This window comes from Anabrus simplex, chromosome 7 (assembly GCF_040414725.1).
Source record: "Anabrus simplex isolate iqAnaSimp1 chromosome 7, ASM4041472v1, whole genome shotgun sequence".
NCBI classification, from domain to species: Eukaryota; Metazoa; Arthropoda; class Insecta; order Orthoptera; family Tettigoniidae; genus Anabrus; species Anabrus simplex.
The window spans coordinates 339,609,319-339,631,763 of NC_090271.1; the positions used below are offsets into that span (position 1 = coordinate 339,609,319).

Consider the following 22,445-nt stretch of genomic DNA (forward strand, 5'->3'; position numbering starts at 1 on the left):
TGGACAAATGTACAGTATGGATAACTCCCCCAAACTTTCTGAAATGAAATTATGACCCAAAATTATATCATCACATGCTGACCCAACTTCTTTCCAAAGAATGAATGCAAGGCTGGCTTTCCTAACTTTTACAAAATTCATTCGGTTCAAAGCAAGTATATGATGAATGATGTTGCTGATACTCTTCTGCTCTTTAGAAAGAATTACTCGATGATAAAATACTGAAAGAGATATTACACTTGCTCGGCACTCTAGACCAGTGTTTCACGTTTGGTGGTCCGTGGCTTTACTTACACGTGCACTCAATTTTTCAAAACGAACATTTTATAAGCTCTTTGATTGTACAGGCAAAAAAATGCTATGATGTAATAAAGAGTTTCACAAAAGATGCTGATTCGACATGTGTTTGTATCTTATGTGCATGAAGTCATGCGTGCAACTGCAGCATGAGCGGCGATTTTCTTAATTACTGTTTGTCTACTGAACGATCATTCAGCACATCATTACAGTCATTGCTGACATTTATGGATAAAAGCTGTCAACACAGCTGTTTGCTAGTGAGGTACTGCCGGCAGAAAGGAATTTTGCTAGGCGGGCTATAACAAGACCACTTTGTTAACAGCACAGGAGTGAGCAGTAGCGCCACGTCGACTGAACACTATATCGACCAACATTGAATGCCACAGCAAAAGAGTTATTATAATACGTTTGCAACCTGTTCATGCTTTTATCAAAATATACAGTTGGTTGTTTATCGCTTAAAAATAAATCATGGTTAAAGACTGGTTCCTTAGAAAGACAAAGTGATGTGCATCAGGAAGCAGAAGATTCTGAACTGGCGTCTGTTATTATTGATTCAAAGGGTAGTACAGCAATCATGAAGCTGATCACTTTTGGAGCCAAAGCCCATGTGTGTGTTTTATGTTCTAATATTCTTGCTAATGAATCTAACAAGCCACCTAATCTCCGGCAACATTAGAAAAATAAACATTCATAACCCAAAAATAAGTTGCTAGAATTTTCCAAGATAAAAGCAGTGGAGTTCGAGAAAGGTCAACAAACTTTTTTGTTTTGTTTTTAACTGGCGTAAGTGTTGCAAGTAATCAGCTTCATTTTCCGTATCAAATTCTAATCACAGAGACTTATAATAATTGAAATTCTTCCACCTTTTTGATACTTGTTATTTGCCTTTTAACAAATTAATTATAAACAGTACATGTTTCGTTCTCACTTGAGAACATCTTCAGCTGTTGTTAAGCTTAGGTGAATTACTAAGTTTATGAGTACATTATTTTTAGGTACATTGCTCCTCTTAAAAACTATGTGATTATAAATTAAATTAAAATGATGTTAAAACAATGTGAGGGTTAATGAGTTGATGAAATGAGACAGGATGAAGACATAGTTAGCCTACTTAAAAAACTATATCTATTCATTAGAACAGTTGTTGTTAAAAGTTTCAACTCTGTTACACTAAAAATATCTGTGTCTTCCAGTTAAAAGTTTTTTTTTAAACGATTAACTTCTTGACACTATTCTAATTATTGTTGAATGTTCATTTCTTTCACTCCTTCCAGGTTGGCTGTAATTTATTTTGAGCTTGCTTAATGTGCCTTAAATTGAGCCTAATGCGGAACTATGAAGCTGATTGCCGTTCACTTTTTGAGAAGGGAGCTTCGTCTTAATTTCTGAAATGAAATGAGGAAAATAGGGATTTGTTTTTATAATGAAAACTGTGTCTTTACATAGTAACTTAATGTATAAAATGGTTCCATACCTTACTGTTGTTAAACTCCAATTCTACCGTGACCCTGGAGGAGCTACGTTTGAAGCTGCTTTACGTCTTGTATAATAATGATGTGTGTGTTCCGTTGTTTGCTCCTCCTTTCGGGGAGGCAAGGATGCGGAGAGGGGAGGAGGCGTGTCGCTTACTGTCGCGGCTTCGGCTTTAGAAGGGGTGGGGGTAGTGGATGTACAAAATGGCAAAGGCTCGTTCTTATTCATCCTTTTATTGTCTGTGTTGTTTCTTTTGCCTAAAGTTTCAAGATTTGATAATATCCCTTCAAATATAGGGTTCCTATTGTCAATTGTATCATTCAGGTTATTGTCCTGATTACTTGTTTGCTCTAAATACATATATAGATTTTCTAATGTATTTAGGAGAGCTCCTTTGTTTATTTTACGTAATATAGTTAAATCCTTCTCTATAGTTGTGAACTGATGTCCGGTTGTACTCATGTGTTGGCCCATCGCGAAAAATATTTTATGCCTTTCAGCACTGACATGCTCTAAGTATCTTACAGTAAAACTTCGCCCTGTTTGCCCAACATAAGTTTTTTTCACATTGATGACACTTCAATTTGTAAACTCCTGATTCTGAATGTATGTTTTTTCCTAGGGAATTAACACTATTGTAATTAAAGAATTTTTGCTTTGTATTATTACTGGTTGAATACGCGATCTTGTAGTTATATTTTCTAAACAAATTCGTTACTGTGTATAAGTTAGGGTTGTTGAACGTGAACTTGGCGTATTTATCTTTCTTTTTGTTTCAGGTGTTAGATTAGTTTGTAACTTCTGTTTGAATTTCCTGATTTCTTTGTTTACCATATTTAGTTCAAATCTGTTATATTGGGCTTGTTTACGGATAAAGAGCAGTTCTCTCTCTTGTTCCGTGTGTGTAAGGAGTATATTAAATGCTCTATATATGTAACTGTAGTAAGCTGACCTTTTTTTTTGTGAGTAGTTCTTTATTATAATGGGAGTAAAAGTGGGATACACAGAAAACCCACTTTTACTCCCATTACAATAAAGAACTACTCATTGCATCCGGAATCACAAGAGTTAGGAGAATACCATGGAGGCTTTAGACCTCGGAGAAGTTGTGCTGAACAAATTACCACTCTAAAATGATTAATGGCATACTACAGAAAACAAAACAAGCCTATAGTAATAGCATCTGTTGATTTTAAGAAGGCATACGATTGCATACTAAGACCTTCAATTTTACAAATTTTAAAGAATTTTCCATCCAAAATTAAAGTGATAGAACTTACTTTAACTAATATCAAATCAACAGTAAAGTTCAGAGGAACAGGTTTAAGAGACTGTTTAATTGTGCAGTAGAATATATAATGAGTGTGGCAAACAACGACGATGGCATCAAGAAACAGCTAAAACACAAGCACCGTGGTCCATAGATGGCCCTAATGAAATTTTAAAAAAATGAGGGAAGTTACGTTTCTAGTGGTTCAGATGGAATAGTGATGGGACCTTTTACACTCTGAACAGACTACCTTCCCCTGCTTGACAGCATTACCAAGATTCAAGCACAGAAAGCAACGTGATGCGTGATGTCCTTTTCAGTCAGTCTGCAGTCTTGAGCCCAGTGAACTTGAGATTCGCAAAATACACAAAATGGGTTTGCTTTACTTTTTCCTGCCTTCATTGATTTTTCCTGTTTATATGAGATGTGGAACACTGAACTTGTCGGAAGTGTGAAGCGATGTTTGAGAATTCAGCTGGTATTTCTTGAGTTACAAGTGCTTCTTCAACTTCTTTGTTTAAAAGTCGAGTGATATTACCCGCTGAAATGCTCTCTTTTAGTGTGAATTATCCACCGTCAGCAAATATCATCAGGAAATACACGGAGAATCTTGGGTGTGAGTATCACTTTCTCCAAGTGCTTGTAGGGCCTGAAGTGGCGATTACTCTTGATATACATTTTATTCAATGAAACGGGAGAGACTAACCACATAGGTTGAAGGTGCACTAAATCAATAAAAGTAAATTTTCACCCTTTTGATACTTAATTTTCGCTTTAAGCAAATTAATTATTTATAGTACGTTCCGTTTCTTAGGAACATCTTTGAGAAAATCTAAGCGAGCCTGTATTATACAATTTTTATCGCCATACTCTGCATGACGAATACTGTACGCTTAATTTCTTCACAGTTATCGGTATTATTATGTTGATCAGTGTTATTCAGTCTTAAGAAGTAATTATTCCTTGAGGAGTGAAAGTATTCCTAGTACGAGAAGTGTTCCGTCTAATCTTGCAAAGCTCTTTGACTCGACGATTCACGATGCATAAAAATTCCACTATGGCTGCAATGCAAACCAACAATGTGACTGCTGTATAATTCACTGACTGAGTTACGTTCTACAGAATTTTCAGCTGACCTTCCTAGCCAAATAATAATAATAATAATAATAATAATAATAATAATAATAATAATAACAATAATATTCGTTTTACATCCCACGAACTACTTTTTAAGGTCTTCGGAGACGCCGAGGTGCCAGAATTTATTCCCGCAGGAGTTCTTTTACGTGCCAGTAAATCTACCGACACGGGGCTGTCGTATTTGAGCACCTTCAAATACCACCGGACTGAGCCAGGATCGAACCTGCCAAGTTGGGGTTAGAAGGCCAGCGCCTTAACCATCTGAGCCACTCAGCCCGGCAAAAAAAAATAATCAAAAAATAGCTGCGACAATCTATAGCAAGGCAAGCACATACAGATGACGACGAAAATTACAATAAAGTGGTTCCACAGTTGGTCCATCTACCTTGATGAACTTCACATGATGTGTTTTATTCGCAGTGTGTCATAATAACTTATCAGTGTGTTCTAGTAACATAATCCCTACATCAGTTTTCTCTGAGATTACCTTTGTGTGATTTTCCTAGCTATTTCCCGGGGTTTTGGCATCAAAGAAATTAGGAGAATAGCTCATAGCATCCACTCACCATCACGTTCATTGATAACATTATACATAAATATATCACACTCAAACACACAACAAACAGACAGTCAAGGAAGTTACAGTTTCTCAATCTTCCACACCACATAACAAAAAAAAATTGGAAGCTCCAAACAAAATTTTAAGTTTAAAAAAAATATTATTGTGTCATTCACGTCAAACAGACATACATAAGTCTTATAGCAACAATGGGGTTAGGAAAGGCCTAGGAGGGGAAGGAAGCGGCCGTGGCCTTCGTTAAGATACAGCCCCAGCATTTGCCTGGTGTGAAAATAGGAAACCACAGAAAACAATCTTCAGGGCTGCCGACAGTAGTGTTTGAACACACCATCTCCCGGATGCAAGCTCACAGCTGTGCCCCCTCCGAGATAGCACAAAGAACAGGTCATGGAATGTCCTTTGAATGTTTACTGATCCACCACTGGTAAACAAAATAACAATTGGCTGACAAGAAATCAAAAATGTTCAGAAATGTATTGTGCCATTACACTGTTCCAAAAGTGAAGTTTCAATCGAGTTGGAGTGAATGCAATTACCCACAGCGAAGTTAAGCAGAATGAATAACTTTGTAAAATGTCACAGAAATTCAGAATGATGCAATATCAAAATGTATATAATCATGATGGCAGTGAGGAAGATAAAAAACGGGGATTCAGATTGTTAAGAAACTCAACACTGCAAAAAGGTTAACAAAAAAATTACTGCCTATTTTTGCAAGACGACGTGTCGCGAATAAGTTGTAAGCTGATACGTAAGAAAAGTATTAAAGAAAGAAGAAAATTTTAGGAATGAACATATCAGCTACAAGAAAACGTCAAATTAACGCCTAATATATCAATATTGTACCAGGAATGCTGGTCCAAGACAGACTTCCCGATGTTTAAAGTCGAACTCTGCGCCGTGCGCTCACACCCACCCAGCTATAAGCACGTCAGCTGCGAGCAACGTGGAGCATGTGACGTCACGTCCTGCATATCTCTGTCAAGGCTAAATTACATCAGTCAAGAGAACATTCTAAATGTTCTATCATGAATAACTTTTGTTTGAATCGGAGTACAATTAAATTAACATCATCATGTTAAGCATTTTTTTTAAGGAAATTCAACCAAGATTAAGGGAGATATTTAATAAAATGTGATAGCCTCAATTCTTCAGAATCATGTATAAAAGGCATGTTTTCATGTCCAAGTCAGTCAACTATGTACCACGGTCGAGTGATGGTTCTACACCGCCGTGATGCGAGTTACCAGTTCAGTTCTCGTCAAGTGTTTAATAGTCTGCATGATAACAGGCACGGGGAAACAACATTTAACACGTGATAAAAAGATCAAGAAACAACCGTGAATGACGGATAAGATACTGGAACTCGTGGATGAGCGGCAGAAATGGAAAAACCGAGGGATAAATAAATACAACCAAGTGCACAAAGAAATTAAGAATCTGGCTGCAAAAGAACAGTGGATGACAGAAAGATGTCACGAGGTAGAAAACCGGCAGCAAAAGAATGACACTTTTAATCTACACAAAAAAATAAAGGAGTGCCTTGGGTCATATTGTAATAGAGGGCATCATGTTCTGGTGGATAAGAACAACCGCATTGTGACTGATATCACTGACAAACTCAGGGTCTGGAAGTCATATATAGAAGAACTGTTCAATGATGATAGGCCCAACAAACATGGTGTGAACGAGGCAAACACAGGTCCTGCCATTTTAAAGGACGAGGTGAGGCGTGTCATCCGCCAAACGAAGAATGGAAAGGCCTTTGGACCTGATGAAGTACATGCAGAACTGCTCACACTCCTGGACGACAATGGTATCAGTATTCTGACAAGGCTATTCAACAAAACCTACTCAACTGGAATAATCCCACAAGACTGGCTTAGGTCCACTTTTATCACTCTCCCCAAAAAGGCAAATGCCAGACGATGCGAAGAGCACAGAACCATCAGTCTGATGAGCCATATCCTAAAGATGTTCTTAAAGATCATTCATTGCAGAATTCGTGTTGTGTGAAGAAGTGATAACTGAAACACAGTTCGGATTCAAGAATGGTCTTGGGACTAAAGATGTACTTTTCTGTATTCAAGTATTTGTCCAGTGTTGCTTGGAAATGAACAAGGATGTCTGTGCATGTTTCATAGACTACGAAAAGGCATTTAACAAAGTCCAGCGTGGGAAGTTGATGGAAATTCTGCAGAACATCGGACTTGACGACCGAGATATTCGGATTATTGCCAACTTGTACTGGGGTCAGAAAGCAGCAGCAGTCAAGATTGAGGAAAACCTGTCAGAAGAAATAGACATCCACCGCGGCGTTTGACAAGGCTGCATATTATTGCCTCTACTCTTCAATATTTACTCAGCGGCTATCCTTGCAGAAGCTCTGGAAGAACCGTCTACCATAGGCATCATTATCAATGGGGAACATCTAAACAAGCTCCGTTATTCTGACGACACGGTATTGCCAACAGACAACGCAGAAGACCTTCAAGTATTACAAGCTCCGTTATTCTGACGACACGGTATTGCTAACAGACAACGCAGAAGACCTTCAAGTATTATTAGACAAAGTGAGTGGTGTTTGCAACAACAAAGGACTGAAGATAAACATTAAGAAAACCCAGTTCATGGTCGTCAGTAAACGGCAAGATGTTCACGTGTAGCTCACTCCCGAGAATGAACCCATCGCTAGGGTTCACCAATACAAGTATGTAGGATGTTACCTTAACCAGAAATGGGAGTGCAGTCAAGAAATAAGGGTCCGCATTGAACATGCAAGAAGCATCTTCATGCAGATGAAGAAACTGCTCAACAACCGCAACCTACAACTAAACCTAAGGCTCCGTCTGGTCCGTGCCTACGTCTTTCCCACGTTACTTTATGGAATGGAAGGCTGGACACTTACTCAAGCCCTCTGTAAAGGACTGGAAGCATTCAAAATGCGGGTGTACAGATGGATGCTTCGCATTTCGTGGACAGACAGAATCTGGAATTCAGATGTGATGGATCGACTTGGAAAGAAAACTGAAGTCATGCTGACCATTAAAAGGCAGGCCCAACACAAGTGTAATTACAACTTTTTTTTTTCCTCTCTCTCATAAGTGCAACATTTTTTCCAAGTGATTAAATAGAACTCAGTGTTCAAATTCAAAAGGTTATAGGAAATTTTTCTGATAGTAAACTTCAAACTGTACATCTCATTTTCATCAAGTGATTGACATTTAACTAAATAGAACATTACAATCGAACTTAGATTTTCTCAAGTGAATAGCATTCTAAGTAGGACTTTGTCACGATTTGCGATTACTTCCTTACAATTGTGTTTAACGTGCGAAAGACGATGCAGGGGTGAACGAGTAATAGCAGGACCACAGTGTACATTACCAGCCCAGACCAAGGAGGGCACTCACAAAATCTTCTGTACCGAGGTAATGTGGAATCCAACATTTATTTTGTGAATAAATTCTTTGTTGTTGTTTGAGTCATCAATCCATAGACTGGTTTGATGCAGCTCTACATGCCACCCTATCCTGTGCTAACCTTTTCATTTCTACGTAACTATTGCATCCTACATCTGCTCTAATCTGCTTGTCATATTCATATCTTGGTCTACCCCTACCGTTCTTACCCCCTACACTTCCTTCAAAAACCAACTGAACAAGTCCTGGGTGTCTTAAGGTGTGTCCTATCATTCTATCTCTTCTTCTCGTCAAATTTAGCCAAATCGATCTCCTCTCACCAATTCGATTCAGTATCTCTTCATTCGTGATTCGATCTATCCATCTCACCTTCAGCATTCTTCTGTAACACCACATTTCAAAAGTTTCTATTCTCTTTCTTTCTGAGCAAGTTATCGTCCATGCTTCACTTCCATACAATGCCACGCTCCGCACGAAAGTCTTCAAAAACATCTTTCTAATTCCGATATCAATGTTTGAAGTGAGCAAATTTCTTTTCTTAAGAAAGCTCTTCCTTGCTTGTGCTAGTCTGCATTTTATGTCCTCCTTACTTCTGCCATCGATAGTTATTTTACTACCCAAGTAACAATATTCATCTACTTCCTTTAAGACTTCATTTCCTAATCTAATATTTCCTGCATCACCTGCCTTCGTTCGACTGCACTCCATTACTTTTGTTTTGGATTTATTTATTTTCATCTTATACTCCTTACCCAAGACTTCATCCATACCATTCAGCAACTTCACAATGAAGTATTTATTTATTTTCCACCTAGTCGATACAATGATTGCCTAAGGCAATTTTTATTGGTCAAAAGTGGTACATGTTTCGTATATTATCAACATCTTCAGCCACATAACACAGTTTATATTTTTCACCTAAACTGTGTTATGTGGCTGAAGATGTTGATAATATACGAAACATGTACCACTTTTGACCAATAAAAATTGCCTTAGGCAATCATTGTATCGACTAGGTGGAAAATAAATAAATACTTCATTGTGAATCTATTGAAGTGCGATACGGACCATGAAGCTGATTTTATGTAATTCAGCAACTTCTCGAGATCTTCTGCAGTCTCAGATAAAATAACAATATCATCGGCAAATCTCAAGGTTTTGATTTCCTCTCCTTGGACTGTGATTCCCTTTCCAAATTTCTCTTTGATTTCCTTTACTGCCTGTTCTATGTAAACATTGAAAAGGAGAGGGGACAAACTGCAGCCTTGCCTCACTCCTTTCTAGATTGCTGCTTCTTTTTCAAAGCCCTCGATTCTTATCACTGCAGACTGATTTTTATACAGATTGTAGATAATTCTTCGTTCTCGGTATCTGATCCCTATCATCTTCAGAATCATAAATAGCTTGGTCCAATCAACATTATCGAATGCCTTTTCTAGATCTACAAATGCCATGTACGTGGGCTTGTCCTTCTTGATTCGATCCTCTAAGATCAGACGTAAAGTCAGGATAGCTTCACGTGTTCCTACATTTCTTCTGAAGCCAAATTGATCTTCTCCCAACTCAGCTTCAACTTGTTTTTCCATTCTTCTGTAAATAATACGTGTTAAAATTTTGCAGGCATGAGATACTAAACTAATGGTGCGGTAGTTTTCACACCTGTCAGCACCGGCTTTCTTGGGAATAGGTATAACAACATTCTGCTGAAAATCGGATGGGACTTCTCCTGTCTCATACATCTTGCACACTAAATGAAATAACCTTGCCATGCTGGTTTCTCCTAAGGCAGTCAGTAATTCAGAGGGAATGTCATCAATTCCAGGTGCCTTGTTCCTATTGAGGTCACTCACAGCTCTGTCAAACTCTGACCTCAAAATTGGGTCTCCCTTTTCATCAGCATCAACAGCCTCTTCATGTTCCAGAACCAAATTATCTACATCTTTACCTTCATACAACTGTTGGATATGCTCCTGCCATCTTTCTGCTTTGTCTTCTTTCCCTAGAAGTGGTTTTCCATCTGAGCTCTTAATATTCATACACCTAGATTTCCTTTCTCCAAAGGTTTCCTTGATTTTCCTGTATGCAGCATTTACCTTTCCCAGGACCATACAGCCTTCGACATCCTTGCATTTCTCCTTCAGCCATTCTTCCTTAGCTGCCTTGCACTTTCTATCCACTTCATTCTTTAATCGCCTGTATTCTTTTCTGCCCTCTTCATTTCTAGCATTCTTGTATTTTCGTCGTTCATCAATCAGGTCTAGTATCTCCTGAGTTATCCACTGATTCTTAGTTGATCTTTTCTTCCTTCCTAACATTTCTTCAGCAGCCCTACTGACTTCATTCTTCATGACTCTCCACTCTTCCTCTATAGTGTTTCCTTCAGCCTTTTCATTTAGTCCTTGTGCAACATGTTCCTTGAAACAATCCCTCACATTCTTTTCTTTCAACTTGTCTAGATCCCATCTTTTTGCATTCTTTCCTTTCTTCAATTTCTTCAGCTTCAGATGGCATTTCATGACCAACAAGTTGTGGTCAGAGTCCACGTCTGCTCCTGGGAAAGTTTTGCAATCCAACACCTGGTTTCTGAATCTCTGCCTAATCATAATGAAGTCTATTTGATACCTTCCAGTGTCTCCAGGTCTCGTCCACGTATACAGCCGTCGTTTGTGGTGTTTGAACCAAGTATTGGCAAGGACTAAATTATGATCAGTGCAGAATTCAACCAGACGACTTCCTCTTTCGTTCCTTCGTCCCAATCCAAATTCTCCTACTGTACTACCTTCTCTTCCTTGGCCTACCACTGCATTCCAGTCTCCCATCACAATTAGATTCTCGTCACCTTTTACATATTGTATTAAATATTCTATCTCCTCATATATTCTTTCGATTTCCTCGTCATCCGCTGAACTAGTAGGCATATAGACCTGCACTATTGTGGTGGGCATTGGTTTGGTGTCTATCTTGACGACAATAATTCTTTCACTATGCTGGTCGTAGTAGCTTACCCGCTGCCCTATTTTCTTATGCATTATTAAACCAACTCCTGCATTTCCTCTGTTTGATTTTGTGTTGATAATTCGGTAGTCGCCTGACCAAAAATCCTGTTCTTCCTGCCAACGTACTTCACTTATGCCAACTACATCTAACTTTAGCCTATCCATCTCCCTTTTCAGATTCTCTAACCTACCACAATGATTCAAACTTCTAACATTCCACGCTCCGACTCGCAGAATGTCAGTATCCATCTTCCTGATGATCGCCCCCTCTCTTGTAGTCCCCACCCGGAGATCCGAATGGGGGACTAGTTTACCTCCGGAATATTTTACCCGGGAGGAAGCCATCATCAGTACATCATTCATACAGAGAGAACTGTATGTCCTCGGGAGTTAGTTACGGCTGTAGTTTCCCGTTGCTTTCAGCCGTGTAGCAGTATCAACACAGCTAAGCCATGTTGAGTATTATTACAAGGCCGTATCAGTCAATCATCCAGACTGCCGCCCTTGCAACTGCCCAAAAGCTGCTACCACCCTTTCGATGAACCATTCGTTAGTCTGGTCTCTCAACAGATACCCATCCGATATGGTTAAATTCTTTAGTAATAATATATATATATATATATATATATATATATATATATATATTTAAAAAAAAAAAAACCATTACACTTATTTCATGCAAACCTCTCCTCTCTGTAACGCTTCAGATAGGAACCGGACACACCCTGTGTCAGTTTTATGCTCAGCTTGCCAACATGAACAATAATTCCGGTTACAGAGAGAGGGAAATAAGTATAAATGGCGCCCCAGACATTAAGGGCTCGATCTGAATAAGTCTAAACTGGTGCATAAGTATAACTTGCACCACAGACATGATAGGTTTTGAACTGAAGTAAAGAAGTATCAATGAATCATTTCAGATTGTGTTAACTTTATTAAAGTGCAGTGATCAAAATAGCAACACCGATCATGTGTCATTTAATCAAAGTAACTTTTACAGTAAAAAGCCAACATACATTTTGAACTTAGTTAAATTCATTTAAAACATGATACTTAGTATAATTTAAAGAACATTGAACTATAGAAATAATTTTCTGACAAATGACACAATTAGACTGTATTGAACTTTGGTATTTTGTGTTAAAATATTTGCCCGTGTTTAAGTGAAATTTTAACAAACTGTCTACCATTGAACATTGATGGTGAAACTCATAAGTTTATAAGTGATTGGTAATTTCCTATTTGTGTTATTCTTGGTCAAATATAACTTTGTCAAAATGGAAAATATATTAGCCGTGATAGAAGCTCTGAAAATTAGCTTAAATGAAAGAATTACAGAATTTAACACCAACGTAAATGCAGCACGGCTGAAGTTTAAGGAAGCGAAGATTGTTATCAGTGGAATACTGTGTAGGAGGGATAGTGACTGGAGGGTGATTGAGGATTTAAATGAGATTATGGAGTTTGTATGTGGGAAACTGGGAGTGAAATTTCTAGATCCTAATGGATGGGTGGCAGATAGGGATCTGCGCTCTGATGGCCTTCACTTAAACCGCAGTGGTACGTATAAGTTAGGAAATTTGTTTAGAAGGGTTATAGGGAGGTACATTCAGGGAAACAGGGTGCACTAGGCAGCGGTGTTAAGGGAACAGGGAACTGGAAATCAAGTAGGAATGACATAAAACTGTTAGTGCTCAACTATAGAAGTATTGTAAAGAAAGGAATAGAAATAACTAATTTAATAGATATATACTTACCAGATATTGACATAGGAGTAGAATCATGGCTGAGAAATGAATTTAATGGATGCAGAAATTTTCTCACGGAACTGGAGGGTGTATCGTAGAGATAGCATAGGAATGGGGCAGTATTCATTCTCGTGAAAGAAGAATTTGTAAGCTACGAAAAAGTTAAAGATGACAAGCACGAAATTCTAGGGGTAAGGCTCATTTCTAGAGATAAAAGGCAACTTGATGTCTTTGGAGTGTACAGACCAGGAAAGGGTACCGCAGATGCTGATTCAGAATCATTAATAAGATAATCAGCTACGTGGCAAACAATAAGGAAAGGAACGTGATCATAGCGGGTGATCTCAATTTACCAAATGTCAATTGGGAAGGTAATGCGAACGACAGTAAGCATGACCAACAAATGGCAAATAAGTTAATATGAGAAGGGCACCTGATTCAAAAAGTGATGGAACCAACTAGAGGGAAAAATATTCTGGATGTGGTGCTGGTAAAACCAGATGAGCTCTATAGAGAAACCAAAGTAATAGATGGTATTAGTGATCACAAAGCTGTTTTTGTGGTAATTAAAAATAAATGTGAAAGAAAGAGATAAAAATTAGGACTCTCAGGCAGTACCATATGGCTGATAAAACAAGCATGAGGGAGTTTATAATAAGTAATTGATTATTGATGATCGGTGGAAATCGGTAAATAAAAATGTAAACACTCTGGGATGGGTTTAAAGCAATTGTTGAGGAATGTGAAAAAAGATCTGTACCTTTAAAGGTGGTACGGAATGGTAAAGATCCACTATATAATAACAAAGAAGTAAAGAGACTAAGAAAGAGATGCAGGTTGGAAAGAAATAGAGTTAAAAATGGCTTTGGAAGAAAGGAGAAATTGAAGGAACTTGCTAGGAAATTGAATCTAGCAAAGAAGTCAGCTAAGAATAACATGATGGCAAGCATAATTGGTGGCGACACTAATTTTAGTGAAAAATAGAAGAGTATGTATAGGTACTTTAAGGCAGAAACATATTCCAAGAAGGACATTCCAGGAATCATTACTGAACCAGGGGAGTGTGTATGCGAGGATCTCCAAAAGGCAGAAGTATTAAGTCAGCAGTATGTAAAGATTGTTGGTTACAAGGATAATGTCCAGATAGAGGGGGTGACTAATACTAAAGAAGTATTAAAATATACCTATGACAGCAATGATATTTACAGTAAGATACAAAAGTTAAAAACCAGAAAAGCAGTTGGAATTGATAAGATTTCTGGGGATATACTGAAGACAATGGGTTGGGATATAGAACCATACCTGAAGTACTTGTTTGATTATTGTTTGCATGAAGGAACTTTACCAAATGAATGGAGAGTTGCTATAGTAGCCCCTGTATATAAAGGAAAGGGTGATAAACATACAGGCCAATCAGTTTGACCTGCATTGTATGTAAGCTTTGGGAAAGCATTCTTTCTGATTATATAAGACATGTTTGCAAAATTAATAACTGGTTTGATAGAAGGCAGTTTGGGTTTAGGAAAGGTTATTCCACTGAAGCCCAACTTGTAGGATTCCAGCAAGTTATAGCAGATATCCTGGATTCAGGAGGTCAGTTGGACTGTATTGCGATTGACCTGTCTAAGGCATTTGATAGGGTGGATCATGGGAGACTACTGGCAAAAATGAGTGCTATTGGACTAGACAAAAGAGTGACTGAATGGGTGGCTCTGTTTCTAGAAAACAGAACTCGGAGAATTAGAGTAGATGAAGCTTTATCTGTCCCTGTAAAAATTAAGAGGGGAATTCCTCACAGCAGTATTATTGGACCTTTATGTTTTCTTATATATATCAATGATATGTGTAAAGAAGTGGAATCAGAGATAAGGCTTTTCGCAGATGATGTTATTCTGTACAGAGTGATAAATAAGTTACAAGATTGTGAGCAACTGCAAAATGACCTCGATAATGTTGTGAGATGGAGAGTAGGCAATGGTTTGTTGATAAACGGGGTTAAAAGTCAGGTTGTGAGTTTCACAAATAGGAAAAGTCCTCTCAGTTTTAATTGCTGCGTTGATGGGGTGAAAGTTCCCTTTGGGGATCATTGTAAATACCTAGGTATTAATATAAGGAAAGATCTTCATTGGGGTAATCACATAAATATGATTGTAAATAAAGGGTACAGATCTCTTCACATGGTTATGAGAGTATTTAGGGGTTGTAGTAAGGATATAAAGGAGAGAGCATATTTGTCTCTGGTGAGACCCCAACTAGAGTATGGTTCCAGTGTATGGGATCCTTACCAGGATTACCTGATTCAAGAATTGGAAAAAAATCAAAAGAAAAGCAGCTCGATGTGTTCTGGGTGATTTCCGACAAAAGAGTAGCGTTACAAAAATGTTGCAAAGTTTGGGTTGGGAAGGCTTGGGAGAAAGGAGACAGGCTGCTCGACTAAGTGGTATGTAAATACAAAGTATGTTACAAGTGTTTATTTATCTATCCACCTATTCAATACAAAGAGATCTTTTTAGAAATTAAATATTATTATAAAATGTTAAGGGACATGTTTCGCCCATATAAAGGGCATCATCAGCCTCAAATTCAAACCTGTATGGTGAAAAATCAGGATCCTGATTGCTCTTACAAGCCATAAAAAGAGGACATCATTATAGGTGTCAGTCTAAACATACAAAATATTAGAATGTCCTTGGCTAAAATTGCAGTATCAAGCTGCATGTCATAAGTTCACATGAATATACTTTCTGGAGCGTTGAAAAACTGGTTGGGGTATGGTAGTAAACAGCTCAGTCTTTATAATTAAACAGAAATGTGCCTCCTTGAAGATAAGAAAAAGCAAAGCTGATACACTGTTACAGATGTCAATATCGTATGTTGTGATAAGACAAAAGATCTCTTAAATGGCTGTTCAGCTGCCTATAGTCTATTTAACTGGCTGAAGGAGTGAAAGTCGAATGTGTTATGATAAGATAACAGTCTTCCTTACGTAATTGTGGGAGCAAGGAAAAAGCATTCGGTTGTCTATAGATGTAGTGTATTTATCTTATTTGAAGGACGAAAGTCGAAGGTTTATCGACGTTGATAGAGCTCTTTGGTGTGAAGTCTGTAACAAGAGGAGAGTGAACGCTTAGGAAGGTATTTTTGAAGAGAATGTGGGTTTAAAGAAAGGTAAAACATGGAAAATGTATAAAAACACCTACCCTTTCGTCTGTGAAGATGTAAATCAGTTATGGAAAGGTTAGTTGAAGAAAAATAACGTTATGTGTAGGTTCATTTATTTCTTTGACTCTTAATGCAGTTGCTATGGTAGCGTTGAATGACTGACACTTGTACTTCTGGTATTGTATCGATGTGAGATTGGCGGAGGAGGGTGTGGTTGAGGGGAGGGGGTAGGCGGAGCGTTAAGTTTATGTGTTGTTGGTTGCGAGAGATTTACATGGTCGGACAGGGAGGGAGTCGTGTTGGGTTGCGGGAGAATTGTGGGGGCGGGCATGAAGGGAGTCAAGTTGGTTAAAGTAGTGGAGGTTCTAGAAGATGTTAACTTAAGATTTTTAAGAATGTAGTTATGTTTTGAATTTAGAGTTTGCAATAATTTGGGTAAATTTTCGTATAATAGATTCTTGACATCAATTAAATCATTGAGGTTTAGATTTTTGTTGTAGTGTTGGTCCAAAAATATATAGATGGTTTCAAGTTCATTCATCAACTTTCCTTTGTCTACTCTTTTAATAATTGTGAGGTCTCTTTCTATTGTTGTGAAGTGATGTCCTGTTTCTTTCATATGGGAGCTCATTGCTGAAAATTTATTGTGCTTAATGGCATTATAGTGTCCTAAGTACCTAGTTTGAAAACTCCGGCCTGTTTGACCAATATAAGAGGCATTGCATTGCGTGCATGTGAGCCTGTATATGCCTGATCCTGAGTAAATGTTTTTGCTTGAATCGACTGTGTTGTGATTAAAAAATAATTTTTGGTCAGTGTTTGTTGTTCTAAAAGCTATACTGGTATTTTTGTTTTTTATTGGGTTCAAGATCTGGTGAACGTTTGGATTGTTGTAGGTGAAGGTAACGAATTTGGATTTTTTGGTTTTGTCAGGGATGAGGTTTGTTGTTAATTTGAATTTGACCTTATTTATTAAACGGTAAATCATTTCAGGTTTATATCCATTGATTTTTGATAAATCCTTTATATAATTTAGTTCTGTTTGAAGGTTCTTGGGTTAGAGGGATTTTTAAAGCTCTGTAAATTAAACTGTGAAATGTGGCCAATTTATGGGAGTTAGGATGTAAAGAAGTATTTTTGATTGTTAATGGGGTCTGAGTAGGTTTTCTGTAAATTTTAAAATCGAAGTTGCCATTAATACGAGTTACTGTGAGATCTAGGAAATTTAAGGATCCACTGACTTCATCTTCCTTGGTGAATTTAATACTTTGGTCTAGGTTGTTTAAATAATTTAAAATATCGGTACTGTTATTGAGATCTTTATTGATTATTACGAATGTGTCGTCTACATACCTAAGCCATAAGCTAAGGCCTTTTATTTTATTTATTATTTTATGATGTTCTAAAGAATCTAAATAGATGTCAGCTAAGATGCCCGATAAGGGATCACCCATAGCTAGGCCATCTTGGTGGTAAATTTTACCATTAAACGTGAAAGAGTTGTTTTTTAGCACAAAATTTAGGATTTTTATGAATTCTTCCAACTCAAGCTTGCTGAGGTTGCTGTGTTTTGCGAGACTGTCTTTGATAATATTTACAGTTTCCTTTGTTGGTATATTAGAATACATATTAGTAATGTCAAAAGAGCACATAATGTGATTTGGTAGTAAGGTGAATTTTTTTTAAATTTCGCAGAAGTCTATTGAATTTTTTAAGGGGGATTTATTGTTGAACCTGTAATGTCTTTTTAGAAAATAGTGGATATATTTTGAGGTTTTATATGTCGGACTACTTCTACAGTTGATGATTGGGCGTATGGGTGTGTTCTTCTTATGTAATTTAGGCAATGCTCTGGCTGTGGGGGTTTTAGGGTTCATAAGGATTAGTTTTTGCTGTTCATGTTCATTTAGTAAAAATGTGGAATTCTTTAACAGTGTTTTTAAATTTCGTTGGATTCTTATTGTGGGGTCTTTATTGACTATTGTGTAAGTTTCATTTGTGAAAAATTCTTCTGTTTTTTCTTATCTATTAAAACAGTAGTCCCTCCTTTATCGGCTTTAGTTACTATTATGTTGTTTTCTTTTACTTTGTTTTTTACCTCTTTAATTAATTTTGAATGATTGAGAATAGCGTCTTTATTTAAACCTTCAATTAGTGTTGGAAGTTTCTTTTTTATCTCGTATCTAGTGTAATTTTGTAATTCAAGAGGAAGTTTTGAAATATATATATATATATTTTTGGACCAACACTACAACAAAAATCTAAACCTCAATGATTTAATTGAAGTCAAGAATCCATTATACGAAAGTTTACCCAAATTATTGCAAACTCTAAATTCAAAACATAACTACATTCTTAAAAATCTTAAGTTAACATCTTCTAGAACCTCCACTACTTTAACTAACTTGACTCCCTTCATGCCCGCCCCCACAATTCTCCCGCAACCCAACACGACTCCCTCCCTGTCCGACCATGTAAATCTCTCGCAACCAACAACACATAAACTTAACGCTCCGCCTACCCCCTCCCCTCAACCACACCCTCCTCCGCCAATCTCACATCGATACAATACCAGAAGTACAAGTGTCAGTCATTCAACGCTACCATAGCAACTGCATTAAGAGTCAAAGAAATAAATGAACCTACACATAACGTTATTTTTCTTCAACTAACCTTTCCATAACTGATTTACATCTTCACAGACGAAAGGGTAGGTGTTTTTATACATTTTCCATGTTTTACCTTTCTTTAAACCCACATTCTCTTCAAAAATACCTTCCTAAGCGTTCACTCTCCGCTTGTTACAGACTTCACACCAAAGAGCTCTATCAACGTCGATAAACCTTCGACTTTCGTCCTTCAAATAAGATAAATACACTACATCTATAGACAACCGAATGCTTTTTCCTTGCTCCCGCAATTACTTAAGGAAGACTGTTATCTTATCATAACACATTCGACTTTCACTCCTTCAGCCAGTTAAATAGACTATAGGCAGCTGAACAGCCATTTAAGAGATCTTTTGTCTTATCACAACATACGATATTGACATCTGTAACAGTGTATCAGCTTTGCTTTTTCTTATCTTCAAGGAGGCACATTTCTGTTTCATTATAAAGACTGAGCTGTTTACTACCATACCCCAACAAGTTTTTCAACGCTCCGGAAAGTATATTCATGTGAACTTATGACATGCAGCTTGATACTGCAATTTTAGCCAAGGACATTCTAATATTTTGTATGTTTAGACTGACACCTATAATGATGTCCTCTTTTTATGGCTTGTAAGAGCAATCAGGATTCTGATTTTTCACCATACAGGTTTGAATTTGAGGCTGATGATGCCCTTAATATGGGCAAAACATGTCCCTTAACATTTTATAATAATATTTAATTTCTAAAAAGATCTCTTTGTATTGAATAGGTGGATAGATAAATAAACACTTGTAACATACTTTGTATTTACGTACATTTCAATACGAACCTAACATGAGAATTATAACATGTAATAAGTGGTATGTTCCGAGCTGCCAGTGAAGAGATGGCGTGGGAGGACATCAATAGACGAATAAGTTTGCATGGTGTCTTTAAAAGTAGGAAAGATCACAATATGAGGATAAAGTTGAAATTCAAGAGGACAAATTGGGGCAAATATACGTTTATAGGAAGGGGAGTTAGGGATTGGAATAACTTACCAAGGGAGATGTTCAATAAATTTCCGATTTCTTTGCAATCATTTATGGAAAGGCTAGGAAAAAGGCTAGGAAAACAACAGATAGGGAATCTGCCAGCTGGGCGACTGCCCTAAATGCAGAGCAGTAGTGATTGATTGAACGTAGGACGACGTATCGCTGAATCCAACACTAGCCTAGAAGCCCGTATTAATTAGTCCAACGCTGCCATTAATCAACTCAGCATTAATTTGGAGGCGCGTATTAATGATTCCAGTGGTAGCCTAGAAGCCTGTGCTAATGCTCGCCTAGGAGCCCGCACTAACAAGTCTAATGCCACTTTAGAAACTCGTATTACTCGTATGAAAGAAAATATAGACACTAGGTTTTCTGAGGTAAATAATAACCTCGAGCGTTGACTTGTTAAAGCTGGTTCGGAGATCGAGAAAAGGTTTTCCGAAACCAATGCTAAAATAAATTCTCAGTTTTCCTAAATAAATGAGTGCCTTACTCGCGACTTAGACGCAGTAAAAGACGACATAAAACTGCAAGTAGTTTAAGATTTAAAGGCTGCTTTCCCAACTTCGCAACAATTAATTGATGAAGTAGGAATTTTAAAGGCAGAATTTCAAGAATCACATGGTCATCTATCTCAAGCACAAGCTAGAATAGCCTCAATAAACTCAACAAGAGGAAACCGACAAGCATGCTAGATCTCAACTGGATAGCGCGCATATGCAGATCGCCCGCACAAGCCACGATGTTGCTGAAGTTAAGCAAGAACTCGAAAAAGAAGTTCAGGATGTAGAAGTTTCAATTAGTGGACAGGTAAAAGCCACTAAAGTAGAACTTCAGGGAAAGATTGAGACACTCAGAAATAAAGTTTCTCAAATCAAAAAAGACATAACAGTGCCAAATTTTCAAGGTACCAGCAGAGAAAATCCTAATATTTCTCCTATCATAAGAATGTCAGATGACATGCCTGCGAAGTTCTCTGGGAAAGAGGAGTATACTGCAAAGGGATTCCTCTTTAATACTGAAGAATATTTCCTGGAAAATCAAGTAAGACCTGACTGCAAGTTATGGATAGCCTCCCAATTTTTGGAGGTAAGAGAGCTAACATGGTACTCAGCATTTAAATTCAGTATTAACGTGTATGACGACTTGAAAGAGGCATTAATAAAAGATTCTGAACTCGGAAATTCAGCATTTAATCAAGCTGTAATTATACTCGAGAAAATATAATACGGCTATCAATTCCTCATGCTATTCAGATCTTTTAATTTCTCAATTTAAGACAATGCAGTTCTTCGATCCGCCTCTACCTGAGCAGGAGCTAATTCAGGTAGTGACACTTCTATTTCCTGCACATGTCCAAGAGATTCTCATGGCAGCTAATGTTCAAGACTTAGAGCAGCTTGACGAAGTTCTGAGAAGATTGGACACTGCCCACACGCAGAATCCAACGAAGGCTAATAAACAGAAAGATATCACAACTAATCTGTGGAAATTAAATCGCAGCCAAGGTTGAACACCGAACCTCGCAAAGAAGGGGAGAAAAGAAGAGATCGACCTTCTGGCTTCCGAAGATTTAGAAGATGCCCATATGAGGATAGAACACCCTATGAGCGTAATCAGACTTGGAAGAAGCCTACTGAATCACCTAACCCAGACCATGGTACACAAAGGGCCGAAACTGAAAGAAGGTGGAGGGGTACTCGTGATTATATCCAGCGTAGAAATCATGACGAAGGATTACCAGGCGGCACTTCACCAGGAAAACATTGGTAGGTGGAATGAGACGTCCGAGCAAAATCTTGAGTCAAAGGGCGAGATAAAAAAACTTCAATTTCCCCACAATAAGACTGCCTGAAAACCGAAGTGGAGAAGAAATATTTTGCATCACTAATATTAATTATGGGCACTTGGATGACACCGAGCTACTGTATGAAGATCCAACAATTACAAATCCTAGGACACAACGCAGTCTCCCAGTTATTAATGTTACGATAGGCCATCTCGCTATAACTGTCCTAGAAGTAAGTATAAATAACCATCTAATCGATACTTTATTAATGCCTCACGCAAAATTGAATAAAATTAAAACTTACAGGACATGTTTCGACCACTTAGTGGTCCTCTTCAGCTGTATAAATAAAGAACTGAAAAGAAAAACATTGACAATAAGCACAAATAAAAGTTCTTTGTTATTTGTGCTTATTGTCAATGTTTTTCTTTTCAGTTCTTTATTTATACAGCTGAAGAGGACCACTAAGTGGTCGAAACATGTCCTGTAAGTTTTAATTTTATTCAATTTTGCCTGAGGCATTAATAAAGTATCGATTAGGTGGTTATTTATACTTACTTCTTGATTAAACATCGATACGGTCATGAAATGGACAACTTGTAATAACTGTCCTAGTCAATTCCGGCGCTCAAACTTCACTAGTCTCCGATAGATTAATTGATGATTTGAAGAAAACAAAGGATGTACTTTTAATGCCAGTTGCTCAACTCAAGGTTAAGGGGACTGTACCTGACAAATGTATCAAATGTAAAACCCAAGCTTTCTTGACATTCAAAATGGAAGGTGTCCACTTTGAAAATGTATTTCTCGTAATAACACAGATCAGATTTAACGTTGTTATGGGCTCGGATTTTCTTGTCAAGAACGGTGGTA

At 37.5% G+C, this 22,445-nt stretch overlaps 1 protein-coding gene across 1 annotated transcript in view; it reads right to left on the reverse strand.

Annotated features, from left to right (window-relative positions):
- The window catches only part of Patronin (calmodulin-regulated spectrin-associated protein patronin), a 760,252-nt gene that overhangs the window by 364,416 nt on the left and 373,391 nt on the right, over nucleotides 1–22,445 (reverse strand). The window lies entirely within an intron of this gene.